Source organism: Lagopus leucura, unplaced genomic scaffold (genome assembly GCF_019238085.1).
Source record: "Lagopus leucura isolate 7727_CA_CO unplaced genomic scaffold, USGS_WTPT01 Super-Scaffold_100045, whole genome shotgun sequence".
NCBI classification, from domain to species: Eukaryota; Metazoa; Chordata; class Aves; order Galliformes; family Phasianidae; genus Lagopus; species Lagopus leucura.
In genome coordinates, this window is record NW_024962292.1 from 579,391 (window position 1) to 600,256 (window position 20,866).

Consider the following 20,866-nt stretch of genomic DNA (forward strand, 5'->3'; position numbering starts at 1 on the left):
AGTAACTGCAGTGGCAGTGAACAGCTTCTCTTGGTAGGCTGAAAGCAGGAAAAAGCTGATGAGAGTTTAAGGAACTTATATTTTCATGCTATTTTACTCAATCTGTTTAATGCCCATGGTAATGCAGCCAGCTGAGTTGTGAGGGATTGGTGGGCTGGGTGTGCACAGCTGTAGTGCATCTTCTCATTGATTTGTGCTATGGGATTAACAACATACAACACCTCTAGATAACAGGTGATATATTGGTTTAAGTGCCTGGTATTCCTGAAAATTAGGAGCTCTGGTGCAGTTGCTGCAGGAGTGATGCTGAGCTGTGCCATCTTACAGAGGCCCGAGCCCAGTCTGGAACAGAATGGGGTAGGACTAAAGGGTGGTTTGGGGTTGGATAGCATATCAGTGTTTCCTTTTGGGTGATAAGGAGCTAAAACTTACTTAAATTTTGCCTTCAAGTTCAGATCTAGCTGATGACAATTCTGAATAGTGCTGGGCTGGAGCTCTGTCAGCAAAACCCATGTGTGCTGTCACCATGTGCACCTGCACTGCTGCTTGTCTTGTGCTTCTGTTATTCCTGCTCACTTTCCTATTGCAAAGTAAGTGCCATATTTTGTGCCTGCTGTTATTCAGAGACGTGATGCACCTGGGTACGTCTCCCTGCACAGCAAGGGAGGGTGTGTGGGGCTTTGTGCCAGCGTGGGTTGATCTGCACAGAAGGGCAGCGTGTGTTAAGTTGTGCCAGATGAAAGCATTTCTATTTGGAAAACCTTGAGCTGGTTTAATTTCACGGGGTTCTGTGCTCTGCTGAACTCAGTTGATGTGACACGAGCATGGGACTCAGTGGCTTAATGAATCCTGCTTCCACGAGTCATCGCCCTGAGCCTGTGTTTCTGGTTGAGCTCTTGCATATGTTGCATCTTGATTTCAAGGCTGAGTGATGCGTGATAGATAGTAAGCACCCTGAATGTCCTTGTCAGGTTGGGAAATTACCCTTGCATTTAGAATCTGTGCCTTATTTCTAGTTCTGGCTTGTTTTTACTTCTGGTCCCAGCTCTGAAAGCTCATTATGACTTTTGCTGCTGCATTAAGGAGATATGTGTTGTCAGGAGAGCATCAGGTGAGAGCATCCCAGGGACCCTTGGGGTTGGGGAGACTCTCCAGGATGGGGATTCTGTGCTCACTGATATGTGCATCGCTGGCTGTGCTGTGGAGAGGACCCCAGTGTTTGTTTAGCAAGGAAATGCTGCATCCAGAAGGACGTGGTGCTTGTGTTGAGGTTTCCCATTAGGACTGCAGTTCCCTCTCTGCTGTCTCTAGCCTGCTTTGATGCATGGTGCTGCCAGCTAATGAAATCTGATTAGCACCAAGTGCTTCTTCCTCTCTTCAGTGATTTGCAGTGTTCTTAATGTGATGCCTGCTAATGACAGGGGAAGAAGCTAAACCAAGTTATTTTCCCATTGACTAAATGGCAGCTCACATTGCTCCTAAAGGCAGTGAGCAGGGAGGACACCTTCAGGCTGCTGGATTGAGCCCATTCGTTCTGACTGCTCAGAGCAGGAGAAATGGGGGAGATGATTTGATATCTGGTCTTGGCTCAGGGTCCTGGAGCCTGGGATCCTGGAGATTCTTTTTGCAGTCTCCATTTTTTGCAGTGCAACTTGCAAGAGATCCTCAGGGTCGTGTTTGTGCAATCCCCAGCCCGAGTTACAGAGCTGGTGCATTCCCCAGCTGTGTCCCTATGGTGCTCAGGACCTCTCGCTGCCTTTCTTTGCCTGCATACTTGCTGAGGCTCCTAGAGTGGTTGGAGTGATTGCAGAACGTGTCTATGCAGCAAAAAGTGTAACAAGCCCCAAGCCTCCTCCTGGGCTTGCAGAGTGCGTCATCAGTTATGTCTGCAAAATGCTGCAAACGGGGCTGGGAAATGCAAGTAAGATCTCCCCTCTGTCGTCAGCAGTGCTCGTTCTGCATGCAGACTGCAGATGTCTAGACGAGGGGAAACGCAGCAGAGGCACTGAGATGGTGCAAAAAAAGAAAAAGCTTTAGCCAAGCCTTAGTGCCTGTCCTGGTGCACCAGGGGAAAATAGAATAAAGCAGGTTTTTCCTTAATACATATATATTTTTCCTGATGAATGCATGCTTTTCTGCAGGATTTACTATACTGAGTCTCTTACGCTGTTTCCACGGGGCTTGTTGAATACCTCCATATTCTCTGGCAATTCTGCCTTGGCCTCTATGGAGAGTTGTTCTTTTTCATGCTGCAATTTGGTGTAAAATTTAACTGCGAATGAGTGCTTTTGTGGAGCAATCCCACCATGTGATCTGCTCACTGTGATCATCATAACTCCATGCTGATTACTGACATCACAGATAACACTGCTAGGTGCTGAAGCAGTTCTCTATGTTCCTTTCTCTCCCTGCATTCCTCTTCCCTTCTGTGCAGCATCCCTTATCTGGTTTCTGATCGTGAATGCCACCCAAGATTTGCTGCTTTCTTACAACGCTGTGAACAAATGCTTTGGAAGGCAGTCCTGTGTGTAACATAGCCCAAAATAGCCTATGGTTAAAACTTGTGATGGTCTCTCATTGAGACTCATGCTGAGGGATCTGCTGTAGGTTCTGTGTTGGTGTTTTCCACACCTGATGTTCCACAGGAGGTGATGATTTAATTCTGCTGAAGCCATACGTTTTCTATAGCTCTCCCAGAACAGTAAATGGGACTGGTTATCCCAAAGAGCCAGGGCTGTAACAGCTCAGAATTGTCAAACTGTAAGCGAGCATAAAAGGCTGAAGAGTGAAGCCTATGGAAATGGTGTGGCACCATGCTGGCCTGCCTCCTGAGGGGTATTTTTTTAATTGTGAGAGGGATTCTCTCAGCTCTGGAGATGCTCACCCAGCCAAGGAGACCAGTGCCCAGGTTAGCTCATGGGAGAGGCAGAAGATGAAACACTTGCATCCTTTACATCCCAGTCTTCCCTAGGACTCTGTTCACACTCATCCTCCTGCCTGTTTCTTTGAGCTGACTTCTGTGAGCTGTATCTCAATCAGGATGTTAATTTTAACCTTTTCTTGAAGGCTTATCTTTCACTCTGCTTCATTCCCAGAAATGCTGGCTCCCTATGAGCATGTCCCCTTCACCTTCAAACTTTCCCGTGTCACAGAGGTCTTCACGGTTTTGCAGTGCTGCTGCTTTCTAATGGTGCAGATGGAAACCTGGATACAGGGAGTGATTCAGCCCTGGTAAAGCTGGCACCAGGCTGAAAGGCTGGGAGTGGTGGCAGGGGTGTCCCAGTGCTTTGTGAAGCCATGGGGAAGCTAACAGGGCAGGTGGTGAAAGGAAGCTCTGCTTTGCTAGAAACCAAGGCAGGGTCTGTGCTGCTTTCCAGGCACAGCTGCCGTGACTCATGGGATTAGATCACAGATCTGCCTAAGCAACAGCTTTTGAAGCTCATCTTCTAATTTAGATGATTCGTTTGTTTCTCTGAGTGTTTTCTGAAAGTCTGCCTCTCTGCTGTTCCTCAGAGAGGTTTTTCAGTGTTGCCGTGATGTCTTTCTCTTACAGCCCTGGAGCAGCTGGGTGCAGCCACGAGGACAGGGCATGGTGATGCAGGGTGGTGAGGACAGGACCCCAGGGAGATGCCCACGTGGATTGGCTTTGCCTCAAGAAGTGTCTGAGCAAGAGCTGCTGACGGCTTGCAGGCAGAGTTAATATTCCCTGTGTGGGCTTTCTGTAGGCAGTAAGACAGATGTCAGCCTCCTGGAGCCACAGGTGGCTTCTCCTTGATGAGCAGAATTGCTCCTGCCATGGAGTAATGTTGCAGCATGGCAACAATGTGGTTCAAAATAGAAGTTTGTCCAATTGTGCGCACAGATGGATGCAGAAAACAAGGGGAAGTGGTGAGGAGCCTGTTAGCTTGGAAAGAGTCTTTGCTTTCTCAGTACCCACTGACACGTGCCATTCTTATTCTGAGCTTCAAAGCAAAGGCTGTGAAAAGCAGGTTGTCTACCATGGAAAGAAGAAATGGTTCCGGGTTAGTGATGCACGTCTGCTCACACTTTTTGCTGTGGAGAAGATTGCTTTGCACCCCCGGCCCCCCCCCCCCCCCCCCCCATCCACTGTGTGGGTAACCCATGCCCTTGTGCTGCTTCAACCTGCGTGCTCCTCCCCAACCCCATTGTAGCAGGGCTTACTGCTTAAATGAGGAAAAACCATCTGCTTGTCAATTCTCCTGGTGGAAACTGTTCAGGAATGATGTTAAAAGGAAAAATACAGTTCTGTGGTAGCGATGTTTTCAAATGGGTGCTTTCCATTTTTTTTTTTTCCCATTGACTATCGCTGTCTTATTAAGTACCAGTTACTAATTAGCCTTCATGTCTCATTAAAATCATAGCTTTTTTTTTTTTTTACCTACTGAAAATTGCAAATAGCCTTTATTCTGGTCTTTAATGCATGTTGATTGAAGTATTTATTGAATGCCACTTATGCAGCTCTGTGGCTGCATTCATTTTCTTCTTAAGACATTTACTAAACCGTTGCTTAGAATTACTCCAACCCATCTGGCCTATTAAGTGTTTGTGCAGAGTGTACCCGATTTTCCCATCCACTTCCTCAATTAATACTGAATATTCAAGAGCACGACGTTTTTTCCTCCCTGCCGTCTGATCTTTCTGCCACCTACTGAGGTGTATTTGGGTAGGACTGCTGCTCTAGCAATGGATCTCAGGGGATGGACATGGGGTTGGAGGCGAGGGCGGTGGACTCAGTTTTGTGCAGTGATCTCAGCGGGCAGATGGCCCCGTGAATGGGCACCTTCAAAGACAAAGTTATTCTTGCGTAGTAGGAGAGGATGTCCTGGAGGCAGGGATTGAAATCCACCCCGCTGGCTGTCAGCTCTGGAAGCGGCCCCAGATCCTGAGCAGGAGGAGGTTAGAAGGGATTAGGAATGAGCTCTGCTGGCAGGGCTCTGTGGGGAAGCACTTGCACAAAACCTGCCGGCATTAGGCATGACAGCAACATGATTTTACTTCTGTAGTCATCCGCACAAACAAAAATGAGAACAGAACATGTCACTTGCTTTTGCTGATTATCCGAAGCAGGCTGAACCTGGTGCCAGCAGCAAAATTGGGGCTAAGAATGAATGTAAATGGCAGTAAAATATTCACAGCAGGGTTGAGGGCAGAAAGTAGCTATTAGCTCTGAACAAGATCTGAAATAAGTCAGGATCTGCCTTTATAGCTCTTCCTGTCAGGTAGGAAAAGGTGCTTCCTGGCCCATCCCAGCTGTAAATCTGTCTGGAGGCAGTTTAAGTTTGTCTTGGAGCTTTGTTCCATACCTGGGAGTGGGATGGGGTCCTGGATGCCCTCTCCTTCTGCAACTCTGCAGACCAGAGGCTGATGGAACTATTGGCAGCTTGTCTTAATGAGAGAACTGTGCGAGCATGAAGCAAAATCAATGTTTGAGCACTTGGTAGAAACTGTGTGTTTTGCCTGTTTGTGGACAGACCTTAGCAGGAACAGGGAAGAATCAAACCAGAACAATTAAAGCAAATATTCCAGTACATCACCAGTGAGTCTGCAGCCTAAACCAAAGCACTTCTAAGTGGATCCTTCAGTCCCAGGACATGCAGGGTGAGGAGCAGGTGGGATAGAAGCGTGCAGAAATGAAGCAGAAGTGGCACAGGATGGCCGTCATTCCCAGACCTGTCCCACTGATGGATGCATCCAGATGAGATGAAAGCTGTCAGAGTCACCGGATGGTTTTAAGGCACCGCTTAGCTCGAGCACAGGGAATATTTAAGTATCTTAATGGCTTGACTTCAGGCATCTCAATTTCTGTGTCGTCTTGGCACATTTATCTCCTCTTGAGAAGGGAATGGAGCTGAACTGCATCGCTCATCATTGTGGGGTGTCTGGTGTGAGGAGTGGAGACAGTGGCAGAGCACTGAGCCTTGGGCTGTGAGCACATCCTTGTGGCCCCCATGTGCCTGATGGGAGAATGATTTCATCTTCTCCTTCAGCCATTTGTCTTTAGTCCTGAACTCCTGAGTGATCTGTTTAGATACTTTATTTTTTTTTTACTTACTCTAATAGAGCCCAGAGCATTTTCTTGGCTTCTTTGGGATACCCACACCCCTATGGAAGTGGAGGGCAGATGGATGTGTGCATTCTCCAGCGGTCACAGCTGTGCTGTGAAGCTGCATCTCCCATCTTCCCTGGGACTATGGTTGGGAAACAACAGGAGGATCTGCTTCTGTGTGGCTGCTACAGCACTGCCAGTGCAAACCTGGTGTCTGTCTTCATATTCCTTTGTGAATACAGGCTTTTCTGAAGGCGCAAGGATGCTACAGGAAGCAGCAAGGTGGAGAAATAGAGAAAAATGCATTATTGGCATGATGACCCTCGGCAGGCTACTGTGAGGAGCTATGCTGGGACTGATCATGTGGTGGGTGAGGAGGTGGCTTTATGTTGAGCAAACTGCAGCTTTGGGGTCCATGTGAACCCTAGCTGGTGTTGCATGCTGCCAGCTTTCAGCTTCTGCTGTGTATCCTGATGGTGGAAGCTTTTCTTAGCTTGTCCTGGTGATATTTCTGGAGATCTTTAGGAGCTGTTGGAGCTTGGCTTTGTCTCTGACAGCTTGATTGAGGGAAACCAAAGGGAGACGGGGCGTCACAAAGCTGTATATGGGTGCCTGCATGCACTTATCAGCACAAACACAGTGTATGAAACTTATATTGATCCAAACAAGGCCACAGAAATGCAAATCAGCCATATCCTGCTTCATTACCATGCTTCAAAACCTGCCCTGCTGCTGTCAGTGGGAGCAGCATCTCCCCTGGGCTGTGTGCTGCTGCTGTCCCTATGGGCTCCAGAGCTTCTTTGGGGAAAATCTCAGATTCTGGCCAGGATTTTTTCTTTGCATTTGTGATGGAGTCAGAGACTGTGTCACAGTGCATGGGGAAAATCTTGCCGGGACAGGACCCTGCTCATGGCTCTGGTGATGCTCTGAGATGTCGCCCACTGGTGGGAGTGCTGTCCCTATGTGGTGCCATGCACCTCTGTGTGCTCTTCTCATGGCGTTCCTTTGGTGAAAATATGGTGAGAAAGGAGAGGAAAAACCCTCAAGCTCTGCTAGATAAATGGATCTGTGTGCTTTGGGGACAGTGGCACTCTGTAGCTCTTACCCATTGCTTTTCCTCTACGAGCAGAGCCTGAGCAACTCCTTCCCTGCAGGCTGCCTGCTGCAAGCCGTTCCTGCTGCCCCGTGTTACCAATGGGCACCAGCAAAGCAATGCTGAGCCACAATGCAACTGCAGAGCTTTGTGGAAATTCATTTTTTCCTTCCCAAAATAGCAAAGACAGCATTTAGCAGTAATAATGCCTGCTGGAATCGGAGTGACTGACAACAGCATCTCCTGGTGAGAGACACGAGTGTGTGTTTCAGACAAAAGGAGACATTTCCATGCCTTCCAGAACTGCAACCTGTATTTTGCAAGTTAAATTGCTCCGATCTGATTGAAATCCACACGGCTGCGAGCTTTATAGTTAGTGACACAGTGCTCCAAATTACACACCTGATACTTTTGAAATTTCTAAATTACTCACCCATTAGAAATTAATCCTTGAGAAGGGCAAACACTCAGTGTGCTGACAGGTTGAGCATTTGCTGCCACCCCCCTCAATAATTAAGAACTTTGCTTAATAGGTGTAAAGAGGAGCACAGCAAAGCATCGAGTGAGGCACTTTCCCAGTTTGACGTAGAGAATAAGCTCCCATTCTGTACTGTGTGCTAAGGATTTGTGATGGAGAGCCCTACTCCATCTGAGCTGGGGGATCCTGGGTGTCCTCTCCCACCTCTGCTGGGTGTTGTCTTCCCATGCTCACCAAGGCAACAGAAAGGAATGCAATCATGAGGATGACTTGTTGGAGCTGTGCTGCAAAGCAGGTACCACTGTGTAGGACGCTTTGCAGCTGCAAATCCCCATTTCCCCACTTTTGGCCATTGGATTTCTGATGCCACCAGCCCTGCTGGGAGTGCTGGCTCTGAGCACCATGTCTGTGTCCTTGGGCGCTGCCTTCAGCCCCTTGAGTGTCCCCTGGCTGTTCTGCATGCGCTGTGCAGTGCGAAATCCCTGCAGATGCAAAGCAACAGACACATCTCTGTGCCATGCTTGTGTGAGCTGCACTGCAGTAATTTGTATGACAAGGTGTGAGCAGTGTTGGTGTCCTGGGATCCTGGCAGCCCAATTTGCCTGTAGGGTTGGGTGGAGGGGAGGCTGCTTCCATATTGCTCCCATCTAAAGAGCTGCAAGCGGGGGGATGCCGCTCCCTGGCTCCTACCCCATTCCCATTGGTGCTGGATTTGATGGATTTGCTCCTGATGTGCTCTGTCTCTTCCTCTAGTTGTTCCTTGCAAGCACAGCAATTAAAATGGGCCTTTTGGTGAGAAGCGCTGCGAGAACGGTGAAATGTTTTCCTCTTCTCTAATCCAAGTTGAAGTTTTTGTTAACCCGAGGTGAGCAAACATACAGAGGGTGCAGATCTGCTTATTGCAGCATGACTGCAAGCCCAGTTGGCCTTGCCCAGTGCATAGCTTTCAGCAGCAGCTGCACCAGGTGGACTTGTAGGCACGTGCATGGTGCACCAACCAAACTTGTGTGCTCAAAGACATGGGCTGTGCTGAGCTTTCCACGTGGACCTGTCAGAATCGGTGGGCTCAGTCACTGCTCTTGAAATGAGAGGTAACATTTTGTCCTTCCCCGGGTTTTATTTTAAATGCTTGAGACAAATATGGAACGTTTGGCAGCTCTCTGGAGGGGAGCTGCCTCTGAGGAAGCCTAGCTTCTAATGAGGGGTGTACATGACAGCTGTCTGTCTGTGCATTTTATACTGCTGCTCATCAACTTAATGGCAATAAATGAACTCCCAGGTGGTATTAGCGGCGTCTCTGGATCTCTCTGCATTAGGAACTGCTCACAGAGCTGGCTTTGGCTTCTCTTTTTGTTGCTTTTTTTTTTTTTTGTCTTGGTTTTCAGTCTTTTAAAATAGCCTCTGTTTGCCCTGCAGCTCCCAGGATGGATGGGTTGCGCGTGCGATCCGCTCCCTGAGCTTTGCTGTGCAATTGCTATAGCTCAGCCATAAAGGGGAAAAAATGCGTCTAACAAATGCACCAGCCGTAGCTGTGCCTTGTGTAAAACCTCACCAAGTCTCCACATGAGCACTGCCCTCGTTTAGACACGCAGCACCCATCTATTTGGGCTCAAGCTGTATCTCGTGGCGGTGCAGAAGTTGGGGCAGGAGGCACCTGTGTGGGGCAGGACCCCCATATGGGTGGGTTTGGGAGAGCAGATCTGCACGGGCTGCCCTGAGGCTCTGGGAGGAGCAGCAAAAACAGAGTGATGACGGCTGACTCATGCCTGGTGCTGGGACTTGCCATGTGTTGTAATCAGTGAGAAATGCTTTGCCTGTGGTATCATTTTCTTTAAATATATCATTAGGGAAAATGACAGCCCAAATGGTGGGAGGATGCTAATGACTGTGGAGTGGCAGACGTTGCAGAAAAGAGTTTTCTGCAAACACATTGCAGGTGGGAGCGTGGGGGGAGGCGAGGAGACAGACGGGCACATGGCGCTGCCTTCAGCCCCAGCACTGCCCCACTGCCTCCTATGACTTTGGGGCAACCCAACCCTGTTGGGGAACCCAGCCCTGGAAGGAAGAACTCATGGTGCCCAGGGCTGCTGGAACAAAGCTCCCAGTGTTCCCTTCCATTCTTGTGCCAGATGTCTTCCCTCTCTCTATTTATTGCAAGGAAGGACACCAAGGAACAAGGTGTGTTTGGAGCTTTGTCTTTTATCTCTCTTCTGTTCTCAAAATCCTAGATTTGGGCTGCATCTCTGTAAGAAATAATAAAAAAGGATGACCTTTAATTTCCACTGAGCAGTCTGCAGTTCCCAGGGACGCTACGCAAACTCTGTGTTTTCTGCTAGATAAAGGTCTTCTGCCTTGTACTTCAGAGGCACCGTGCTGGACTTCAGTGGTTTTTTTTTTCCTCTAGAAATTCTTCTTCTCCGAGAGCAATTAGCAAGGAGAAGGGCAGGTAATTGTCTCAGTGCTCACGCTGCTGAGGGTGGGTGCTGAGCAGCCAGGTGGAGCCCTGCAGTGTCCTTTGCATCAAAAGCACAGAGCTGAGTGGAGCTCCCCTTTGAAGGAAGGGCTCTGCAGAAAATGGAGCTTCTTGAACCCAGCCTGCAGCTGCCTGCCTGTCTGCTCCTGCAGAAGAAGCACTGGAAAGTCCTTCCATGCTCACAACAACCTTTGCCATTGCAGTGCCTGCCCCCTCCAAGGGAGATGCTGATGGATCTGTTGGTCCCCTTGTAATGAAACCACACACCTCCCATGGAGGGAGCATGGGGCTGTGCTGGGTTGGCTCTGCTATGGGATATATTCTGCATCTGAATGAGTCTGTGGGTGTTGTATAAGTAACAGAGCCATGATGGGCATCTTGCTCATCCCCCTGCTGCTGGTACACCGACCAGGAGCTGTGTAAGGGATTGAGTTTTAGCTTTACTTATTTCATTGCATGTTCATATTTCTGCTAGTGTGACATTGCTGCTGACACTGGGCTGTGATGCAGGGCAGGTTTATTTTTCCATCAAAGGGAAAAGTGAGGGTGCCTTCCCCTAAAGTGCCTGGTTTTAGGGTAGGAGCATTGAAACCCAGCTCCTGGTGAGCTGGCACTGTGTCCCTGCCTTCGGTGGCACTGCGGGGGCTTCCTGTGAGCCCAGCAGCACAGCAGATGGAGGAGCACAGGATTTATTTACTACAACTGGGCTGGGAACATCCCCAACGCTCCCCTCTGCCAGCACAGCAGTTGGGAAGGGGAAGCACTACAAAATGGTAGGATCTGTTGACAGGCATTAAGGCTTTCTCTCCTCCCCCAGCTCTGCGTGGAAACGTGTCCAGCTTGTGCTGCTCCACGTGGGGATTTTTCCTGGGGTGAAGCAGATCCTGTTCTGTATGTGGGACCCAGAGGGGACACCGTGGCAGTTTTCTCAGTTTTTAAGTGTTTCATCCTTCAGACTTGGCGTAATGAAATGAACTGACTTTAAACAGTTTCCTTCTGAAACCAGTAGGGATTTCAGTAGAATGGCACTAAGTTGTCCTGGCTCATATGAAAGGGATGAGTTCATCACAGGGTAAGCATTTTCTTGCCAAGGGCTGAAAAACAACCTATAATGCGAATAGTTTCATGCACTCGAGTTAATCGCAACCTTCCAAAAGGTTATTTTAACATAGATCTGTGAATTAAGCAACGTTTCTGCAAAGCTACAAAAACTGAGGGGGGAAAAAACAACAACCCACAGATCCCATGTTCCCATTTAGTAAAGGAGTTGCTGGGTGTTTCTTGAACGACGCTTGAAAGTCCTGAAATGGCTGCTCAGGAATGGGGCCGGCTGGTTATGGGCTCCCATTGGGATGGGATGATCCCCACCTGCAGGAGCTCCTTGCTGCTCTCCTGAACTGCAGAGTGTGGTTGAAAATGGGAGGAGAGGATGGCTGAGTTGACCTGGGGATGTGCCCCATCCCTGCAGCTCCTCACACAGGTCTGATGCTGCTCCGGAGTGAGCAATGGAAAATCTGCCTTGGCTTGAGCTAAGTTGGCTTGTAGCTGTAATTCCACCTTAGTTTTCCTTTGGCAATTCTTCATGCTTGGCACTTGATATAGCAAGTGTGAGATGCTCTTTGAAGCAATTACAGCTATAAAGCAGGAGCGGGGCTGGAATACCTGATTTAAATTCCACGTCTATTGCAAGAGGGATGGAAGCAGTCACTTGGATAGCTGCCAGCTCCTGAGCTCTGCCTCTGAGATCAGTGCAGGATCTCAGCTTTGCTTCTTGGCAGGGTGATAGTGCCACATTCCCAGCTTAATGCTGCTGCTGCTTCTTTTTTTTTTTTTTTTTCCTCTTTCCATATTTTTTTTTCAATCTTTTATTTCATTTTCATTGCTGCTATAGAGTGTCAGGCACTCTCTGAGTAAGGGACAGCTGGGCTGATGGAATGGTGCTCTTCTGCTTGTTGGGCAGTGTTTGGTTTGCAGTTTGGCTAGTGAAGCTCTGCAGAGGATGCTTTGTTGGCAACCTGGGGCCGGAGATAACCAGAAAGATGCATGGGGTGTGGGGCTGGCTGGCTCTGCTCTGAAGTTGGAAGGAATGTTTTCCTCCAGGTGCTCATTCTGGGGGAAATAATTGGTATTTGAATCACAAATTGCATCTAAACCAATGATGGATGGATCGTATCCTTCTGCATGAGGAGCTCAGCTCCTGGCAGGAGCAGAAGTGCTTCTGGCGCTTTCAGCTTTGCTTCTGTCTTATCATAGGATGCCTCCTTTCACCATGCGTGTAGCTGGGGTGCAGCAACATGGCTGCTGAGAAGATAGAAGAGGTAGAGGGCAATAGGAAAACCTATTTTAGATGATAGGTAGAAGCTCTGTCCTGAGATCTGCAGTCTGGTAATCTCTCCCATTAGTACCTGACACATATATGGGATCCTTCTGCTGCTCGTTGAAGCAATATAACCTGAAAGAATGACCACTTATATCTCACCTATCAGTACAATGCTATAAATAAGGATGTCACAAAATGCTTAGTAGCAGGAAACCAAAATGGAAACTGCCACTCTGGATATTCTTCAAGTGTCACCTATTTCTTCAACATCTCAGACTTCCCAAGCGCTTAAGGCAGAGGCTGAAGGCGACTTGCTGCAAGCAGCAGGAGAGTGGGCACCCCTGGGGTGGGCATGGGGTAACCACAGCTTTCAGATGATGCACCTTGCAAAGGGAATGTGCAGCTGATTTCCTGAGATCGCTCTTGTTTGCTATCGATCCGGGAAAGAAATCAATGGACCCATCCCATGACTCACCAAAGTGAGAGCTGCTCCAATTACACGTTTGCGTTGCTGAGATGTTTTGAATTAACAGCAGTTGCTAATTGGGCAAACTCTCTGCTGTCCTGCAATGAGTAGCCCTAGAGGCATGGCATCCAGCTCCCAGCCTGGAGGAGCCTTGCAAGTGGCAATGAGTGACTTAGCAGATGCAGGGCATGAGGAATCCTTGTTGGAAAACAGCCGAACAAAAATCCCTGCTTACGTTTGCGTCGAGAAAAGCAGGCATTCGATTAAGGTTCTCATCTCCATGTGCGATTACTGTGGTGAAAACAAACTGCTTGGTTGTCTGGGAGTGCTGATAACTCGCCTTGCACGCTGCAGGCAGGTTGCAGGGAGCAGGGTTACACTGTGAAAGCCAAGAGAGCAGTGCTGGGAGTGTGTGAGCGTTGTGGTTTGTCAGCAGGAGGGAATCCTGCACTGCTTTCCATGTAGGGTGGCAGTGGTGGCTGGTAGAGGCACAGGTGTGGAGGGATGAGCACAGCAAGGCTCTGGGTTTGCTGAGATTTGCAATGTCCCTTTGCCTCGGGGCAGCATTGGGGTGGGGTGATGGCAGTGGGATGGGAACAACAGGTGGTAGGTGCAGCAGGGCTGCCTGCATCTGTTTCTCTGCAAGATGTCCCTGTTTGCACAAGCAGGTGAAGCGTGGGTGAAGTGCACAGCGTGGACAGCTGGATTGGAGCAGGATGGGGAGCTGTGCTGCAGAGCGTCACCATCAGCTGAGGAGGCTGTGCCCGGTGGATTTTCTGGGCTTTCATTCAATTTGGTAATTAATTCTCCCATTCTCAGTTGCATGAAGTAACTCTGGCAGGTACCTGCGAGTGAGGCTGGGGAACCATCCAGGTACTGAGGGAGTTGCAATGAAATTCTGAAATCCCTTAATCTTATTAGTAAGTGACGGTGTCAGCTTCCCCTGCAGCAGAGTGGAGCAGTAACAGCCCTTTAATTTTCCTAAAAGGTCCGTGTAACACAATGCTGCGTTTGCTGAGTGTGGTACAAATGACAGATAATTCCTTTCCAAGGAAAGCTTGAAGTTGTTTTCAAAGAAAAAAAGAGGCTTTTTTTTTCTTTTTCATCATTCTTCCTTATTCTCATCTTGTTGAGTCCAGGCTAAGGGATGCTAAACATGAGATATTTGCAGTGTAAGAGGTGGCGAGGAGCAGCCCTATGCTGTGAGGTGCAGAGAGCTGAGTTCTTACAGCAATGGGGGAGAAATCAGCAGCATTGAACTTCATCTGTGCACTGCTGTCTGTGGAAGCCATGCAATGAATCAAAGGAGTGGTGACAATGTCAGGGTCTCCTGCAGAATGGCAGTGATGCCTTTGCCTTTCAGAGATCCCCTAGCAGTGCTCCTGCCCCAGCTGGGAGCACTGTGGGGTCAGGCTGGAAGCATTTGGTGATCATCCCACCTGTCCTGGCCTTCTCCAGCTCGGAGTGTTGTCCCTTTTTGCTTGGAAGCACCTCAGCCCCACTCTGTGTGTTTAAATGCTCAAGCTCAGGGGCAGCTGCAAATTTTGCCTGTCTGGAAAGATCCAGACTGTCCTTTAGCAAAACCTCAGCAGTTCAAGCTCAGAGTTTGATTCCTGTGAGCATTCCTGCAATTTCATATCAAAATCAAATCCCATATTCCTGCAATATGGGTCTTTAGCAGCGTTAGGATCAGTGTCTTCCAGCAGCAGCCCCATCTCTCTGGTTTATGAGGAGGACAGACAGGGTATAATTGGGATCGTGGCTCCTGCCTCTCCCCTGCAGTGCCTTTTACTTTGGGGATTATTAAGCACTCCAAGCAGACTGTGCACAAGCTATTTGTTTTGCTGTGCTTTTTCCTCTCTTTTTATTTTGTTCATTTTTTATTTACATGAGCCCTTGGGAACACAATGCTAAAAATGTTATTAAGAAGCCATTGACCACACATGCCCTGCAGATTATTATTATTATTTTTTTTTCTTAATAAAAGCTGCCGCCTATTGCTTTGGAGAAAGGAAGAGCAGAAGGGGAGTTGAAAATATATTTCCTGCAAGAGTGGGTGAAGTGCTAAAGAAAAGACTTTTGGTGTGGCAGTTCCATCCCTCTGGTTCTGATAGAGCTTGGCTTTCCTCCATGGCTCAACTCAAGCGTTGGGATGCAGCTGGTCCTCAACGAGGGAAGTAATGGCTGGATGCTGCCCTAGGCTTGAAGGTGCCTGTGCCTTGGAAAACCATGTTGCTGAGATGCATGCAGTAGATCTGGGATCCTCCAACACTCTGAGGAGGACTAAGGAACTCCAGTGCTTCCCTCCCACAGAAACTCATGTCTTTGGCCAATTTTTTACTCCATTTCTCCTTCCCTCTGCTCTGAAAACACACGAGGCATTGTGCTGGGCTGAGAACCAGCTCCCTGCTGTGCCTCAGCTCCCATCCAGAGCTGCACCTTGCTCCGACCATACCTACAGGCAGTACAATTCAAGTGCAGATCCTTTGGTGTAATTTGGGGTGCTACCCAATGCTACAGCTGGTGTGGGTTCACCTTTCCCCCCTGCTGTGATGAGATGGCGATGGAGGATGAAAGTTGCACTATTGAGGTTAAACTCAATGATATTTATGAGCCCGTTCCAACTCAAATATTCTATGATTCTATGATGCTTTGGGGTAGAAGATGTGCAGATGCTGCTCAGCCAGGTACCAGTGGTGGGAGTGGTGCTGGTTGTACCTCTGGAGCTGCCCTTCACCTGCAGCAGTAGGAGCTCTGCTTAGAACATCTGCTATTCCAGCAAGGCCTTTCATTTCCACTCGGGCTTCTGTTCTGAATATTTGATGTTGCTTTCAAACAAGAGAGTGCAAATGTTAAGATGTTTGAATGATTTTGCCCCAGGGTTCATGCATCAATGATGAGAATTATCACCATCTGAGTAGTTAGTAGTTCAGGACTTAGCAGAAGGTTAACAAAAGGTATGAAACAATTAAGCTGTGATTAACAGACAAGTTTCTGTAATTGCAGAGCTAGGTTTTGTGGTGCTGTTTTTGGCCTTTTCTAAGGTAGAAGGAAATGCAGAGGCTCTTTCACTGAAAAAACTCGGTGGTGGCTCCAGGGGAGACCCAAGCAGAGCCTGGCTCTGGAACATGGTGTAGAAATGGGGTGTACAGCCTTGTTCATGTACACTTATGGGATGATTTGGTGCTGGGAAGTGGCTGTTTGTGTTCTGGTGCCACAGATTATTTAAAGGATGCATTTTCTGATGCCCAGCATGGCAGAACCTCGTAAGCCCAGCCCTTCTTGAGGTTATTTTTGCACAAGTAAACATCTGACTGGACAGAACTTCAGTTTTCACATACAAAGACTTCCAAAAGCAGTTTTCAGAATTAAATAAGAGTGGGACAATTAGATGAGAGCAGCAGGAAGAAGAAATTAAAAGGTTTCTGCAGGAGACATGAGTTTCTGTGGGAGGGGGGCAGAGGAGGTCCTTGGTCCACCTCAAAGTGCTGGAGGGCCACAGATCTGCTGCATCCAGCCAACTCATCAATCCATAAAGATCTTCAGCATTGTGGAAGAGGATAAATCACAATGAGTTTAATTATTGGGTAATGCCATAAATATTGCTGCTTGCCTCCTGGGTGTAACGAAAGGCCTTGAGAGAAGAGGCAGAGCAGTTTCCTAAGGCTGGGTTGTGTCCCTGGAGCAGCTCCCCAAAGCTCCTGGGGTCACTGGTGGGCTCTTTGTGAGCCATCAGGAATCAGAAGAGATGCTAATTCAGATTCTGAAGGGGATTCATTAGCTAAAATGGTCTTACTGTATGCAGGCTGGTAATAGCCTTGTGTGTGCAATGTTTCTGGCTTAGAGAGGTGTCTGATGGCTTTGGGAGCAGGAAGGAGCCTGAAATAGCAATACATTGGTACCCGTGGTTCTTTTCTTTTCTAGATATCTTATCACAGAGCAAAATGACTCCATCTCATCTTGGGATCTCTCCACCCAACCTCTGCAGCCCATCTCTGCAAGACATTTCATTAGCTGCTCCTGTTTAAGAACAAAATCTGTCATTTCCATCGCTGCTTTCCTGTGTATAAGGATGTGTAAACCAGTCCACGGGGGTTCAGGGGTCTGCTTACAGCATGGGCTGTTCTTGGGAAAGGGGGCAAAGTTAGGTTTAGGTGCTGGTGTTGCTCATCTCTGCAAGGGCCTGGTGCAGACCCAGCAGTGCTACTGGCAGGAAGCCCTGGGAAACATGCACGTTTGGGAACCAGGCTGTCCCAGCCTGCTGTTGGCATCCAGTATCTGCCTGCCCGTAACTTCCAGCTACTCCTTCCTGTTCACTGCCTGGCGTTCATGGGCTAGCAGTCAATAATCCTCCTCTAGCCACTCCATGCTGATGCCTTGCTCGGTTTTTGTTCCTCTTCTGAACCCTCAGCACAAATGTTCCAACTGAACCCTTGTCACCCCATGTTTCGCACCCCAGTGGCGTTGCAGGGCTGCAGAGCATTTCTTGCACTGCCACTTTGGGCAGTGTACTTTTTCTCCTTTGCTCGTGACAGTGCATGGCAAGGACAGAGAAATGTATAAAATCAGAAGATACACTGGCAGCATGGCCACAGATCATCCTGCTCCTCATGGTAGAAGAGTTAACTATTGAAGAAAATTGGGCAATCAGTGTTGCTGCCAGTTGTACAGTGCTTTTGGATAGACAGGGTGACAGAGCTAATTTTCAATCCCACTGGGATGGAGAAAGCTGTAAATTACCAGGGATGGAAAATCTCGTAATAGAGAGATGAACAGAGGAGGGGGGAAAATTGTTTTTTTTTCCCTTGAAAGATTTCAGTGCTATAGCATGATAGCATATCCTGAGTTGGAAAGGACCCACAAGGATCATGGAGTCCACCCCCTGGCCCCACCAAGCACCACCCAAACCTTATGGCTGAGAGCACTGTCCCAATGCTCCCTGAGCATCTGGGGGCAGAGCACGTTCCTAACATCCAGCCCGAGCCTCTCCCCCAAGTATTATATTTATATATATTCATGTTGAACACAGAGCGATGCTGTCAGCACTGGTTTTCACTTAGTGTCAGCCTTGTCCGATGCACTTGGGTGACAAAGCACGCTGCATTGCTTTTGCTTAATATTTGGCAGGCTCTGAGGAGAGGAATTAGCTCAATACAGATATAATTATTCCACCAGGATGATCATTTCTGTGAGTCTCCAACTGAAGTTTCCCTGAGGAATGGCCCACAGGGAGCAAGGATGGGGCTGAGCATGAAGATGATGGCCAGATCACAGTGCCTGGGGGAGAGCCCAGCCTTCCTATGGGGCTGGCAGAGGAAGGGATGGTTTTTTTCCCATGGCTTTTGGCCAGTGAGCAGCCTCTGCTGTGAGCTCACCTGCAAGGCACACAGCAGGGGATGCAGTGGGAACATCTTGCCAGGCTCAGCATGCTGCTGATCTCATGTAGTTCCTGCAACAACTTGCGCTTGGTTAGGGCGGTGTGCTGGCTGGGTTCTTGCACCAAACACACGAGTTTTGCCATTGCTGTGCATTCCATGTAAGTCTTTTTCTTTTCAGGTCTTGTAGTCATGCCTTGTGAATAACTACCCATGGAATTGCTATTGCAGAGTCCCGGATCTCCCCTGAAAGGGCATAAACTGCAGGTTTAAAAGCAAATCTAATGGATGTTGGAGAAATAAACCACCTTTATCCTGGGCATTTGGTGCTCAGTCCCACTGCTTCTGCAGAGCTCAGGCTGCACAGGCACAGCACTGCACAGGTGAGTTCCTTCCTTTATGGGTGGAGGCTTTACCTGGCAGTCCTGAGAGCTAATGCAGATTTTGCTTCATGTTTAGCAATCAGAGATTTTCCTTGTCTCCTGCACAGAGAAACATTTATTCACTCCTAGGCTTTGACCTAATTCTTGGCGATAAATATTCAGATTTCTTCAAGGGAGCGGAGGAGAGATGGGAAAACAGAAGCCTTGATCAAAACGACACAGATGTGAAGCAGCCTTTAATTGATTTGCTTTTGTCAGACATAATTAAGTCTTACATTTCATTGCAGCTCTTGGCTCCTGTTCAGATCTCAAGACGTCTTCGGCGATAAGGAGCATTGTGGCTTCCAATGGCATCGATGGGCTCTTGCACAGGAGGCACGGCATCTTCTGTTGTGTTGGCTGGAAATAAAGCCGTGAGGCACAGCCAAAACCCAGCTTTCTGACTGCAATAAAGTGCCAAAATGTCACTCCTCCTTCTGTGCTCCTCACTGGAGCATTCCTTCCCTTCCTACACGTATATCGCTTGCTTTGTGGTTCGTCAGCTCTGGGTGGGCTGTGCTGCCCATGCTGCCTGATGGAGCCCGAGTGGATCTGCTTGAGAACGTGCTTCAATCTCACCTATGTTTTATTCCTGGATATATCCTGGCTTCAGCACATATCAAGCCCTTTGTTGAGCCAAGGCCCCCGCCAACACATCAAGAATTTGGATTCCTTTACGCTGCTCATTGTCCTTCAGAACTAAGCAGTGCCTCTTCCCATGCGTTTGAAAGGAAAAAAATTCAGTTTTGTAGCATGGTGAAGAAGCTGGGTGAATGTTTAGAGTGGCAAAGCCCAAGGCAGTCTGTATTACATTCTGCTAACTTCATCAGGCGTAGGTCTTGCTGGAGGTGAGTGTGCAACAGGGCTGTCTTCAATAAGAGGCTCAGGATATCTAGGGAGCTTTAGCTGTGAAGGCTCCTGTAACTCCTGCCAAAGGAGAAAGACTTTAAAACCTTCCTTTGCCTTGCTCGCTTTCTGTCTATTGTATTATTTAATCTCACCTTCGCTCAGCAGAGTTCTTATGTGTTGAAAGGAAATGAAATCTCTGCTGTGTTATTATTGCTCTCTGCTTAGATAAATAGTGTTGTGCTGAATTCAGGGCAAGGCTCGCCAGCTTTTACCTCCTAAATATGCTGCTCTGGGCAGCATGGCTCTGTGAGTGAAAAGTGCTCTGAGGTATTGCTGAGAGATCTTCCCATCTCTGCCACTGGAACTGAATCCTTTAACAGGTAAACAAAGCTGTGGGACATTCAGGGTGAGAAAGACATTGGGATTTGTCACCTACCCACAATACCACAGCAGCTGGATTTGGGTTCAGTGAGGCCATCGTAGGGATGCTTGTCCTACTTTTTGCTTGCTGGGCTGAGAAAGCCCTTTTCCCGAGGTTTTAATCCCCAATTTGCTGACAGTGCAATGCATGGACATGCACAGACTGGGCTTCACGCAGCCTGAGGAGTGGCTCTGCTGCTCTGAGAGCAGGTGTCTCAGCAGCTGCAGTGTGAAATGTTCCTTTAGGACAGTGCCCCTTCTCCTCACAAATGAGGGCAGCAGAAGAAATTAAGCATGATGTTTCTTCCCAGTGCACTGCTCACCTGGGCTTTGTACAATCACTAATGTTGGTAAAGACCTCTCAGGTCATCAAGTCAAATCATGGATGCTCGTGAGCCAGCAGCTCTGGGGCACCTTTGAGACATGGGAGGAAGGACGTAAGGTTTGGGTGAGCTGAGGGTTAGGAGGGAGCAAGATGGTTCTCCTGAAGCTGAGCATTGGAGGAACTGGAGAATGGAGGTACAGCGTCTTATTTGGTGCCTGGTTCTCATGGGGGGCTGTGTGTTCCAGCACTGGGATCTCACAGGGGTCACAGAAGGGGCTTGACATGGTGACCATCAGCTGCCATTTCCAATTGACCAGTGTGATGATTCCTATTTCAGGCCACCATTCTCAGGCCCTGCTGAGAACAGCTTCAGTGACATGCTCTCCCTGTAACCTCTATTTCAGCCCTCCTGGTGGTTGGCTGCTGACTCTCTGGTCCTATTCAGGTTCTTTGGAGCACCCTTCCCTTCCCTTCCCTTCCCTTCCCTTCCCTTCCCTTCCCTTCCCTTCCCTTCCCTTCCCTTCCCTTCCCTTCCCTTCCCTTCCCTTCCCTTCCCTTCCCTTCCCTTCCCTTCCCTG

General features: G+C 48.5%; 1 long non-coding RNA gene across 4 annotated transcripts in view; it reads left to right on the top strand.

Annotated features, from left to right (window-relative positions):
- The first annotated feature begins 275 nt into the window (after window positions 1-275).
- LOC122187342 overlaps window positions 276-20,866 on the top strand; it is a 25,058-nt gene continuing 4,467 nt past the window's right edge. The window contains exons 1-4 of one of the 4 annotated variants that reach the window (XR_006181282.1): window positions 276-357; window positions 18,504-18,655; window positions 18,943-19,542; window positions 20,626-20,733. This is a non-coding gene — a long non-coding RNA (uncharacterized LOC122187342). Of the gene's footprint in view, window positions 358-450; window positions 591-18,503; window positions 18,656-18,942; window positions 19,815-20,625; window positions 20,734-20,866 lie in introns of those variants that run through there. The other 3 variants (XR_006181281.1, XR_006181283.1, XR_006181280.1) reach the window with 3 other exon arrangements.